Raw genomic sequence first — 12,982 nt, 5'->3', positions numbered from 1 at the left:
GAGCATAACAGGACCGGGACCACGTGGAGGGATCGGGGGGCAAAAGAGGAACACAAGAGACAATGCTGACAACTAAATATACATAAATAGTTTTTGTAAAATAAAATAAAATAAAATAAATAATAATATAATAATAAATTAATTAGAACATAAAAAATATACAACACACCTTATGAATTTCCTATACAGAGTACTAAAATTATAAACATTAATAAAATTATTTAACTTGTTATAGTAAAATAAAAACAATATATGACCCAGCTATAAGCTATAATATTAATAATAATAATACAATAATATATGAACTTCCTAAGCAGATTAAGTTAAAAACTGAATATGCTGAATAACCAAATTAGAAAAAAAAACTGATAAAAATAAAGATTTTACAATGCAGAATAACATATATTGCACTTTAAGAACTGCCTATAAGCTAAATAATATTAATAACATCATCATCAACAACAGCGTCCTAAGAAGAAGCTAAATAAAATAATATTTTAAACCTCATAAGCAGAATAACTAAATGAAAAAACGTATCTTCATATGCAGAAAAAGCTATGTACATACACACTTATATATAACTATGAACGTCCTATGCAGAAAAAAAACTGCATTACAAATAATAAAAACACTTTATGAACTAAGCTAAATAAGTGAAATGATGTTTTCATGTAAAATCTATAGTGTTATCATGTTAGGTCTCGCACTTACAGACTTGAAACAATGTTCTGCTACAACTTTAAATGTCAAATATAGCTAAAAGTGAAAATACAACATGGTGCAAAAAATAGCTGAATCCATTTAGGTAAAGTGGGACACTTATTGCCATTGCGATGACTTGGTGTGGGGGGGGGGTCCAAAAGCCCAAATTCACTGTTTAGCAAAATTCACAAAAAGAAATAATGAATGCAAATGCATTTGAGGTCCAAACGCTAATGAAGCTGTACTCCAGAATTGCACTAACTTTAATAACAACAAAAACAAAAGTAGAAGCTGATGCAGGAAAGCGGAAAGCACTATTTGCCAGGCTCCCCCATCCTGCGGGACAAAGCCGATCCCGTGTTGTTCATGTCTTCAAAAGGCGACTCCATGAGCTTAATAACTGCCTCTAGTGTCCGCCTCAAGAGCCAATTAGCCGCCGTTTCTTTCATCGGGTGGCACGCAGCTTTTAAGCGGCGGTTTGGTTCGGATCCGTTTTGATATTTCCATTGCATCACGGAGCCGTACATCAGAAAGCACTGTCATCACAGAGCCATCCCTCCGTGCCTCCATGGCAACGAGGTGCTATGGCAACCATGTTCGGGCCCTAATTAGTAGCCTGGTGTCTGTTCGGAGCTGAGCCGCTTCAGCGATCCACGAGAGTAAAGCTCCCAGCACTTTTAACTGCAGGTGCATGCAGTAAAGAGCTAATGTGGAGCGCTAGCGCTGGATTTGAGCTCTAACAAAGCTGCAGAGCTACACTGTCACACTGACACTATCTACTGAGCTCACTCTCAGACGAGTTAGCTAGCGCCTCTCTTCTGCTTTAGATTTTTTGTGTGCTTTTTTGACAGAACAGTGGAAAAGGCTAAAAAATAGACTCAGGAAACTGAATCTGAAAACCATCTTAAATATTAAAAAGAGTAAAAAACATAATAAAAATGTCTAAAGCAGATATAAAATATACATAGAAGTATATTATATAAATATAGTGACTTAATTTATTTTGTTTAATATAAATCATATGTACATAAATGCTGCTATGCTGAAACTGTGCTATAAAATATTTAAACTGATCTTTGAAAGTGTTAAAAAGGAATAAAATTATCACACACACACACATATATATATATATATATATATATATATATATATATATATATATATGTGAATCAAAAGTTTTTTTTTTAATTTGATGTTTATCTGTTTATCTGCAAAATCACTTATATATTAGATGCAATGGGGGTAAGTAGATCAACATTACATTTAAATAAAAAAATTTTGTTGTGCTCAAAATGTTCCAATATACTTCTTAAAGCTGCAGTCGGTACCTTTTGACGCTCTAGCGGTTAATAAACAGAACTGCTAGAGTAAAAAAAAAGTTACGGACCGCAGCTCTGATTGGTTGTTTCTTTTACCGCTCCCGGTAAAAAATAACCAATCAGAGCTGCGGTTCGTAACTTTTTTTTGTGTTCAAAGTATACAAAATGTATATAATAAGCAAGTACACCATGAATCCATTTTCCAAACCGTGTTTTTAGCTTGTCCTGAATCACTAGGGTGCACCTATAATAAATGTTTATATTCAGACTATTTTAGATTGCTTCAGGGATACCGCGGTGGAGTAACCCAGTACCTTTGTGATTCTTCATAGACATAAACAGAGAGAAGTAGCTCCGGCTACGATGTTCTTCCGCAAGACGCAAGCAGTTCTGTTTATTAACCGCTAGAGCGTCAAAAGTTCCCTACCGCAGCTTTAAATATGTGTTATTGAATATTTAATAAGCATGGAATTGTTCTTTGAAACTGTAAAGTGTAAAAACAAATCTTTAAAATAAAACTTTTATGCAATTAACAATTGATAAATGTGATATGATACAAAGATGTTAGGATAATACACATCTGATTATATTTGCTTACCGTAAATAAAATAAAATATCCAGTAATAATGACAACTTAAAAAGTAATAAAAATGGTATAAATGGTAATAAAAGTAATAAATGGTATATGTTTCTGCCTCTAATCCAAGTGTTCTCAGCCTGTAAGCTTCAGTTCTACAGTGGTGTGTAATGTAGTTGAGTACAAGTCGAGACTGAATCAAATCCTGCCCGACGTCAGTCATATTCTGTCAGCAGTGGTCGTGTGGTTCTGGATGAGCGAGCACCGTTTCCTCAGACTGAATTCAGAAATCTCTAGCGGCAGCCTGAGCGCTGCAGGCGGTCCGGGGTCACACCGCTGGATCAAGGCGTGCAGGACGGATGGGGGGGCGATCCATTAGCAGCACTGTCAGCCAGAACCACCACCCTGTATCCAGCACAAGCAGCGCCTGTAGCCCAGAGAAATGGGAGAATACCACTGTGGATGTGAACGTATCATACAGAATGATGAAAGTGTTTCAAGCACTGCATCCACTGACCAAAGCGACACAACATTACAGCCTTTGCCCTCTGTGACATGTTCAAGGTTGAATTCAATAAATTTAATTCAGCTCCATTAGTTTAATATTTCAGAAATATATAACAAGTAGACTGGTGTTCACAGAGAAAACACAATAAAGGTGTTGCACGCTAAATGTACAGCCTTGAGATGTCTTTTCACGGTTGCCAAAAACCGTTCTGGCACGGAGTACTTGAGCAAAGGTTATTCAAACCACCCACCGAGTGCGACGCATAAAGTTTGCTCCGAGAACAAGAGGAAACGACTGAAAGACGTGAGTGTTTTAGATCGGAGGACGGGAAAAATAGAGAGGAGAGCCAAACAAAACTGAGAGAACAAACTATCACCATCATTAGGAGCAAAGCCAGACTCTTCACGAATCTGTGCAGACCTGAACAACTTGAGATTATATCACTTAAACTTAAACAACTAGACAATAAATGATAAAACACTTAAGAGAAAGATCACTGGATGAGGTTTTTGAAGAATTAAATAGAAATAAAGTTCATCTTTCTGAAATCATTCTAATATGCTGATTTGCTGCTTAAAAAAAAACATGTATTATTATTATTGTTATTATTATTGAAACGGTTCAAAATAGAAAGCCTGAAAGAACATTTTAAATGTCTTTCTTGTCCGTCTTTATCAATTTATTGCACCATTTCTGCATAAAATTATGAATTTCTTAACTACTGTAATTGCAGTAACAAATAAGAAACTAGACAATAAGAGATTGTGTATTCAGCAAATTTCTAAAAATATGTTCAAACTAAAATCATGATACTAGCGCTGGGCAACGATTATTCACATCCAAAATAAAAGTTTTGTGTATTATGTGTTTGTGTGTGTGTGTGTTTAGTCTGTATATTCATTATATATATTACAAATACACACACACATATACATATACACACACACATATATACATATATATATATATATATATATATATATATATATATATATATATATATATATATATATATATATATATATATATATATATATATATATATATATATATATATATTTATGTATATATTATAAGAATAATATTGTTAACATATGAAATATATCTGTACATAATAAAAATAATGAATATACATATTAATATTTAAAAAATATATAGTGCATCTGTGTGGCTTTATATATACACATAATAAATACACACAGTACACAGACACACAAATATTATATAAACAAAAACTTATTTTGGATGTGATTAATTGTAATTAATTGTTGCCCAGCAGTAATTTAACTATAAATAATTAAGTCATAATAATATTAAATAACAACAATAAAAGAAACAATTAGTGAATAAAAAATGTTAAATAATACAAATACATTTTTTTTTTTTTTATCAAATCAAAAAAATATATATATATATTTTTATTTATCAAAAGCATATCTTTCAAATGTCAAATTCAAAGAATATATTGTAGTAAAATCAAGCATTACAAAGTCACTTTTAAAACAACATTTGCAAGATCCTCAAGACAATGTCAAAACCATCCACTTGGAAGCACTTCCACTCAAAGCATCACTTCACCGTGAACAATAAATGTCAAGAGTTTCCCAGACTTCAGAAATCAGCTGACGTGTCACTGTCTAATCATGAAGACAACCCACTGACTAATCGCTTTTGCACATCACTAATAGATGCAAATATTGTCCAGACTAACGGATAACGCTGGATAATCATCTTCTTAAATAGAAAACAAAAACACCTCTGACCATCAGACCAGAACGTGAGCGTCTCATCAGAGGAGACCTGGAGTTTTCTAAAAGGTTTTGGGTTTGGATGGTGAAGATTATTACTGTTTATCATGCAAGGGATGTTCTGCATAGCTCTCTCCTGACTTCCCCTCTCTTTCCATCTCTCCCTCTCTCTCCTCAAAGCAATGATGATAAGTTCCTGGCACACACATCAGCTTCCTTATTTGAAGCGCACACTTCCTGTCTCTGAAAAGCCGGGCAAGCGCTTCTGATCTTCTCCAAAGCGTTCATAATTGATTATTTAAGGGATAAGCTGCTCAGGATCATTCCATATTCTCAAACCCTCTTCGTTTTCAATGAAAAACCAAGAGTTTTGAGGGCCAGCGGGCACTGAAGTCGTTATTTATGGCTTTAAACTGATTCCTTAAATCGATTTTGTCTTTGAATCGCCTGGTTTTTGGCGTATTTAAAAATGTCAAAGAGTTGCAAGTAACACAGGAGGGATCTGGCAACATTTAAAAGGCGAGCGTAGACTGGATTTATCTCCTTCCCACTGGGGAAAATCATCTAGGAAAAATCGGTCTGACCATATGGATCGTATCAGGGTCTGATACAGGAGGCATCTGGTGATGGCAGATGTACGCTTTATATTGTTTGTTGGTGCGCCAGAAATATGTGAACCATCAGCCTACAAACCACCTCCTACCACAATCGTGATGGGCGGCCTGAAGAAAACAGGTGTAAATGTGACACTTTCTTTCTTGATTAGCACTATACAGTTACTAAACTAAAACGTTGAAAATAGTTCTTTATTATAGATTATAATTCTTTATTATTGATGATTTCAGCTGAAAAGTGGCTGAAATATCTTAATGTTATGCACTAAACTCTTCATTTTGATTAATTCCTGAATGAGCTGGTTTTTTAACATATTTGAATGAATAATTCAACAAATAATTTAACAAATCAGTTGAACAAAATAAATGAATCATTTATAAAAGACAGTCACTTGCCCCTGAATGAACCAGTGTGTTTGAACAAATCATTTGAATGAATGACTCAATGTCTCACTCATACTGAACCAATTCATTTTTTTTTTTTTATTAAAGTACCTGTACCCTAGCGCAGTAGTTCTCAATCACAGTCCTCGCGCCCCCTGCTCTGCTCATTTTGTATGTTTCTCTTATCACTTCAGATGTTTGTTCTATTCGAACATAAGTGCCCTGTGAAGTAGACATCACAGGATAATTCCGCCATGACTCCAGTTCGAAGTGAACAAATATGTTCCATTCAAAGAGCATTGAAGTGAGACATGAATTTACATTAATTTCCTCAAAAGTGAAGCCATCGTTCTGTTCAATTGCGATTGCCCCCAGGTGGCTGTGCCCAGTATGGGTCATAAACCCTACCCTCCATGTAATCTAAGACATGAGACACGTTAAATAATTTGATTTCACTTAAATTATTTGTTTTTTCAGACATTTGTCATTTGATGTAGATTATATCACGCTGATGTAAGTTAGGGTGTTCATTTTTTTAAATAAGTTTGGTTTGAGTTATTCGATGCTATAAAAATGGGAGAGTGACGTCATAACTGACAACTGAGCAAAATGAGGTGCTGACAGACTTTTTGGGGATCTTTAGGAAGAGATTGGAGTTGTATTTACCCTATTTTAACACAAGCCTCTTATATGGCAATCAGCAGAGAAAAATTGGACCATTCCGGCTAATTTAAAAAAGGGTCAGGGGCGTGTGTTTGCTATTGACTCTGTGGGAGTGCAAGTGGGACCCAGCTCAACTTTGCTCTCTACTGTGCAGACAGACTCTAGTCCAAAATTAGCCGTAAATTAGTAATCTTTTTTACAGTCAGTGGTAGAGACCATGTCAGTCAGAACACAGTTCATGAACGGAGCTCACTTCTAATGAGCTGATTATCATTCAAATAGACAGTCATTTGATTCGTTTTTGAATGAATCAGTGTTTCTGAACAAACATAGTCACTTAGTCAAAGATAATCACTTGATTCATCCCAGAAAGAAACTGATTAAACCAGTTTAATGGTTTATTTAATGACTCACCACAAATAACATATATTAAGTGTATTCCTGAACAAATTAGTAAATAATTAATGTGCTCGTTAAAAGGCATTCACTTGATTTATTCTAAAATAAGTCCTTTTGTTTTCAAATTTTTGAATACATTTGTTGCTCAACATAAAATTTGAATAAAACTTCAACTCATAGTCACCAAATTCATTCTTGATTTTTTTTTACTCCAAGCTGAATGTCTTTGAGTCGGTTGAATTAATCAGTCACTTTATTTGTCATTAAATCACTTTTTGAACTAATTAACTGGATGAATCAAATGACTCACTTATACAGTATACTTTTGCCAGTATGATGCAACCTGCAGAAAGAGTCATGAAATGCATAATTATTTCATCATTATTCAAATGATTCTCTTTTTTTTTTTTTTTACCAATAACTGAGTCATAGCACTTTTAGACTGATCATTAAAAATAAAAACTTTATTTAATGTGGAAAGCCGAAAAACGCTTTCTATATACAGACCCTTTTTAATCGTACTAATTTACATTCTTGTGACATTTAATTCAGATTGCAATCCCGCTAATTGAGTAAAACATAATATAAATTCAGTGGTGGTACTTCATGCGCCAACAAATCACAGTCTATTAAAAGCGATTACAAAAAGTCAATCAAGCTTCAAGTCCTGACAGAACTGCACGGGCTGCAGAGAAAATCTGAAATCACACAGAATACATAATTCAGTCAATATCCCATGGACCTTTTGGGTTGACAATTTATCTCGGTTAAGTTGGATCTATTAAGTGATCGTCACACATAATTAGATGCTAATAAAACGCTTTGCATCCTTTGGATCTCCAATGCCTTCATAGAGAAATATCGAATCTGCTCCACTCGTTACTTAGCAGATCAATCTCTCAAACCTAACAAGACGCAGCCACTATTAATAAAGAAAAGCCATACATGAGACCTTTTTTAGTATCTCAATGGTTCTTTAAAACAGTAAATGGAGAAGTTTCACACTTCTCAGATGTTTCCCTTCAGGATTTACACCAAAGCCTCCATTAGAAGTAAAAAATCTCAGTACAAACGAATTCCTCATTCAAGCCACTCTCCACTTTTAATTATACATTTCTAAAAGACTTTAAGATCTGAAACTAAAGCGAAACCACTGAACTTCTTTTCTTTGGCATATTGTCACAGCGGTCACTCCAGGCTTAGACCCCACAGAGGACCCATATGTAAAACATTAGACCATATTATCCCCTAATGACCCTGTTCTTCATTAGCCCTGCATTTATAATTCACCAGCTGGGATCTAATTGATCACTACAGTAATGGAGAACTGATTGATCTGACCTGGAAAGGGGTTGTGGGAATCATAACACCGAGGTCTCGGATGAGCCCTGAATGAGAATGAAGACACCGCAGGGAGAACTTCAAGAGCTTGTAAACTGCAGCTAAAGCGCTTAAGCGACACGGGCCTAAAGTGTGCAAATGTTTCTGGTGCATTCTGGATCCAATTTCAAGCAGTTAGACAGCCAGACACAATCTGAAGCCCATGCGACAGCAGGTGTCAAGCCAATAGATTTCATTGATTCAAGCCCCGTTATCAATGTTCCTGGAATCATGTGGAGACGGACATTGAGAAACGGATTGGCTGGCTCGATAACAGTAACCTCAGGTGGGAAGTATGAGTGGGCGGGGCTACAAACTGTGAGGGGAGGGCTTAACCAATTAGATCTGTCAAAATGCCTGGTTGTAAAGTAACATTTGAGAATGAATTAGTTGCCGTCCCAGGGGTGTGGTTCCCGAAAGCAACTATGGTCGCAAGTTCCATCATTACCAATAGAGTTCACCAGTAATAACGTTCATGGTTAGCTAACGATGGTTTTGGGAAATGCACCTCAGAACAGCTCTGTTTTATACTATCTATATTCAGTCATGTGATTTCCTGCACAAGTCCGATTCTAAAACTGATCTTATAACGTACGTATTTTCTGCGATTTTCAAGCAAACCACCGATCGATTTTAACCCTTACATACATTCTTACAGTCACATTCTAAGATGGCAGACGAGAAATATTGATAAAGTTGATAAAAAGACTAAAATCAACTATTTTGATTATTTTGGTGTATAATTAGAGGAATCACATTCATTTCGACAATTTAACTTAATTTCAACAAAAAATATTAAGCTACAGAACTATACTTTTTTTATTTTATGAAAAAAAAACTTTAAAAAAATTAAGTGTTGCGCATTCGTAATCATAGCATTTTTTTTTTACACAGGAAAATTACTAAGACTAAAACTGAAAATAGCTCATTCAAAATGAATACTAAGACAATAGCCAAATATTAAAATACCACTACTCACTAGGTTTTGAAATGGACCTGATGTCTTCCTATTGGAATAATAAAATGTCACTTAAATCTAAACGTACATTACAAATGAACAAATTATTCACTATAGAAATGGATCTTAATTACAGGCCTCTGTTATAATGTTCAAACATATTGAGTGGTACGAGCCTCAGCGGCTCTAATACATCTGAACTGTTTGCCAATATACATTCATTAATTATAACTGCATATAATTGCGTTCTGATTGAATCTGCTTTGCCGAAGGAGATCATTATCATAAAAACACAAATTAGCCACAGACTGGCCACTGATGTCAATCCTTACCTGCTCAGATCTGTAGTTCAGCCGTGTGTGATGAGTAAAAGTGTGTGTGTGTGTGTGTGTGTGTGTGTGTGTTAGCTGCAGGTTATGGGCTTGATGAGCAGCAGGGGTCATGTCTGAACAACATGCACGATCACCATCTGACCTCTTGGACGAGACTCCAGTGTTACCATTCCCCTCTGACATAGTGAAGATGAAATATCACCTCCCATCTCCCGCCGCATACAAATGAGAGAAAGGGAGACGCGCCACGATTCTGTGAAATTATAGTCCGATCATTATGAAAAACATGCCCACAAAGCATGTTCATGCAATGTGCTTTACATGATTTTAAATTGTTTCTAAATATATATAAAAAAAGACCATCAAAAGTAACAAAAACATTCACAAAATATTAGAATAATACAAAATAATTATTTATTATTAAACATGCTATTTGTTTAAATAAGGGTATATACTGTACGCTATGCCTTTCTGATTTCGTAAAGCACACAAACAGTTTAAGAGCTGCATTCATTGCTTGCAATAAACAAGAATAACTCATGTGGATCTTTTTTTATAACATCACGAGATTATTTAGTGGATCAGGAAGTCCAAGAATCTGTGGGATGGTTATGAAAATGCATTGTGCTTGAGAGTGGCTCTGATAATACGATGGAATAGGCGACTATGCAAAGCAGGGAATCTTTTAACTCGGTCGCGCATAAAAATGCAAATTTGGGCCGGTCTCAAATGCTGTTTATTTGGAAGTGAAAGTAATCGGCTTTGACTTAAACTCACAAAGGGCCTCCAATTTCCCATCCTACGATTCTGTTTGCGAGGGAGAATAATCTTAAAAAAACACAAACAAAAAAAAAACACAACTTCCTTAAACTTGAATTACAAAAAAAGAGTTAATATGGTCAGAGCGGTTTCGTATTTTTGTGTGGTAGTGGTAACTGAACAATGGAGTTCACATCAAAGTGCTTCGAGAGAGGGAGAGACAAAAGAAAAATCAGAGGTCTGAAGAAAGACGGGCCTGTTTGATCGAATGGGAACACTCATATGCATGAAGTGCTGAGCCCTGATGAATTGTCCATCAAACCCATCTCGTATTCATAAGACCAGCATACATCAGTCAGAATGTAACATCTGTAGGGGCGAGAGGAAGCAGAGTCACTCTATGTAAATTAATCTGCACGTCGATTTTATGAATTCTAAAGAAAATAGAGCTTTTGCATGTCAAAAAAAACCCACAACGATGCTATGGAGGGATGTTGCTATTTTTCTGAATTTTTGCTAAGGTGTTTCAACACATTGTATACATTCGCTATGGTGTTCCAGGAGGTATAATGCACTCTTATTCAGTTGCTAGTGTGTTTTAGATGTTACTATGCTGCCAGGGGGTTGTGTGTTTTAACTAGTGCTTTCAAACTAATTTATGGCGAATTTTTCAGAAATTATTCGCAATTAATCATGATTAATACCGCCTTACATTAAAGTTTTTAAATATACCTTTAGATCGCAATAACTTCACCTTGAATCTTCATATTTATGTAGAAACAACATAAATACAGTATATATTTGTATATATAATGGAATCTTTTTTATGACTGAAGGCGAGAGTTTGATGCCAAAACTACAGATGTCTCCAGGAAATTGTTATTTTTTTCCCTAATATTTAAACATTGACTATATGCAATGTTGACTACTAACATTACAGTATAATTGAGAGCTATCGATTTTAACATTTAAAATTAAAAACTAATTTAATTTGCTGTTACTTCAAGAGCTGCTGCTGCCGAATGTAACGTAGTTCTGACATGCACGCTTGTAGTTTCACACGAGCAAAAATATGAAATGATATAGTCTACAGTGTGTGCCGGCGTATTTGTGCATGCAATTGAAGAGTGCATGCTACGAGCACAGTTTAACGGCTGAGATGACAGGGAGATTCGTTTTTATTGACACATGGCCTGACATCCCATCTGACCGCAGTTCACTGTTGTTATACTGAAGCTGCCGCGTCACCTGTAGCATTTCTGCTATGCTATATAACAAAACTATCAACTCATGACTTATCAAACACAGCCACAGAAGAAATACTAAAGGTGTTGAGGAGCAGAAAAGACCTCAGTGAATCTACATGACCTAATAATAAGCACTGAATTCATGAACACCAAGTTGTAATTCTCTAAAGGGACCGGCACAACATGTCACCTTTACAGCAACACCCACATGAAGCACTCACATTGGGCTGAATACCAAAAAATGAGCTCTATTGTGTGTGCGAGCACTAGTGGAATCTATGGTTTAAAGCCATAACGCCGTGAGCCAATACACCCACTCACTCATTCACACATCCTCCTTTCCAAAAAGACGATACAAAAAAGGAGGATAGTAGCAGACAGCAGCACATTGAAGACCCTCGTAAACACTTCACTCACGGTGGGAGGAAATTCACAACAGAAATGCTAATTTCCAGCCTAGACTCGCATTGCAAATGTTCTCGTTATTTTTTTCTGAGCACCACCAACATCAAATACACTCATTAGCAGAAAGCAAATTAACCTGTGATATGTAACAATTAAAAAAATAAAATGTCATTTGACACAATGTTAATATATTGCACAGGGCTGTCTGTTGTCCATGTTGTGTTATTAATTATATACATGAAAAAAAGCAATTAATCATGCCTCTGATTCATACTTAAGCTGTGTAAAACCAACAATTACTATGTATTTGTCATTTGTTAATGTCACTTAATATTTTCTAGTCGGCAGCAGCAACAATGTTGTTAAGTCTTCATTTGGCAGCTTCTCTCAGCACAGATTCATAGACGTAATTAATCTGAGTAAATAACTGGAATATTAAGTCATTCGTTTGATTTGAAAAATGGACAGCCCTTCTAATGCATTAAAAATAACAATCATGCAGTGGACTGTAAAAACCAAAGCTTTTTCAGAAACCCACAACATGAGGTTAAAACACCCACAAGAGATGTTTTAGTGGTGCATTAGAAATCGCTAGAGTAACATTGTAAAACTGCTGGAATCTGTTCATCTAGGATAAAGGTAATGTGTAGCAAAAATACTAAGTTTGCACAGGGTGGATATATCCAAGTCAATGAAATGTGTCCTCCTGGGGGAGTTTAGCATTAAGTAAAGTTTGTTTTCATGGCAACTTCTAGTTTGAAAAGACTTTCCGCTGGCGTTCCACAGGGAATTCTCTCCTCTGGAAGTTCAAACCCTTCATCACAGGAGCAGTGGACTGAGGCATCGGGATGAGACGGATGGATTTATGTGCACAATCATCAACAGACGCTTGAACTCCGACTGAACTCGGGGCTGTTTTTAGGTCGCAGTGTTCTTTTGCTAAAGGAACCTACACTAAACGACCCTTCTGGTGATGTGTGGCTTGAT

Source organism: Carassius auratus, unplaced genomic scaffold (assembly GCF_003368295.1).
Source record: "Carassius auratus strain Wakin unplaced genomic scaffold, ASM336829v1 scaf_tig00038470, whole genome shotgun sequence".
Lineage (NCBI taxonomy): Eukaryota > Metazoa > Chordata > Actinopteri > Cypriniformes > Cyprinidae > Carassius > Carassius auratus.
This window is presented reverse-complemented; position numbering follows the sequence as displayed.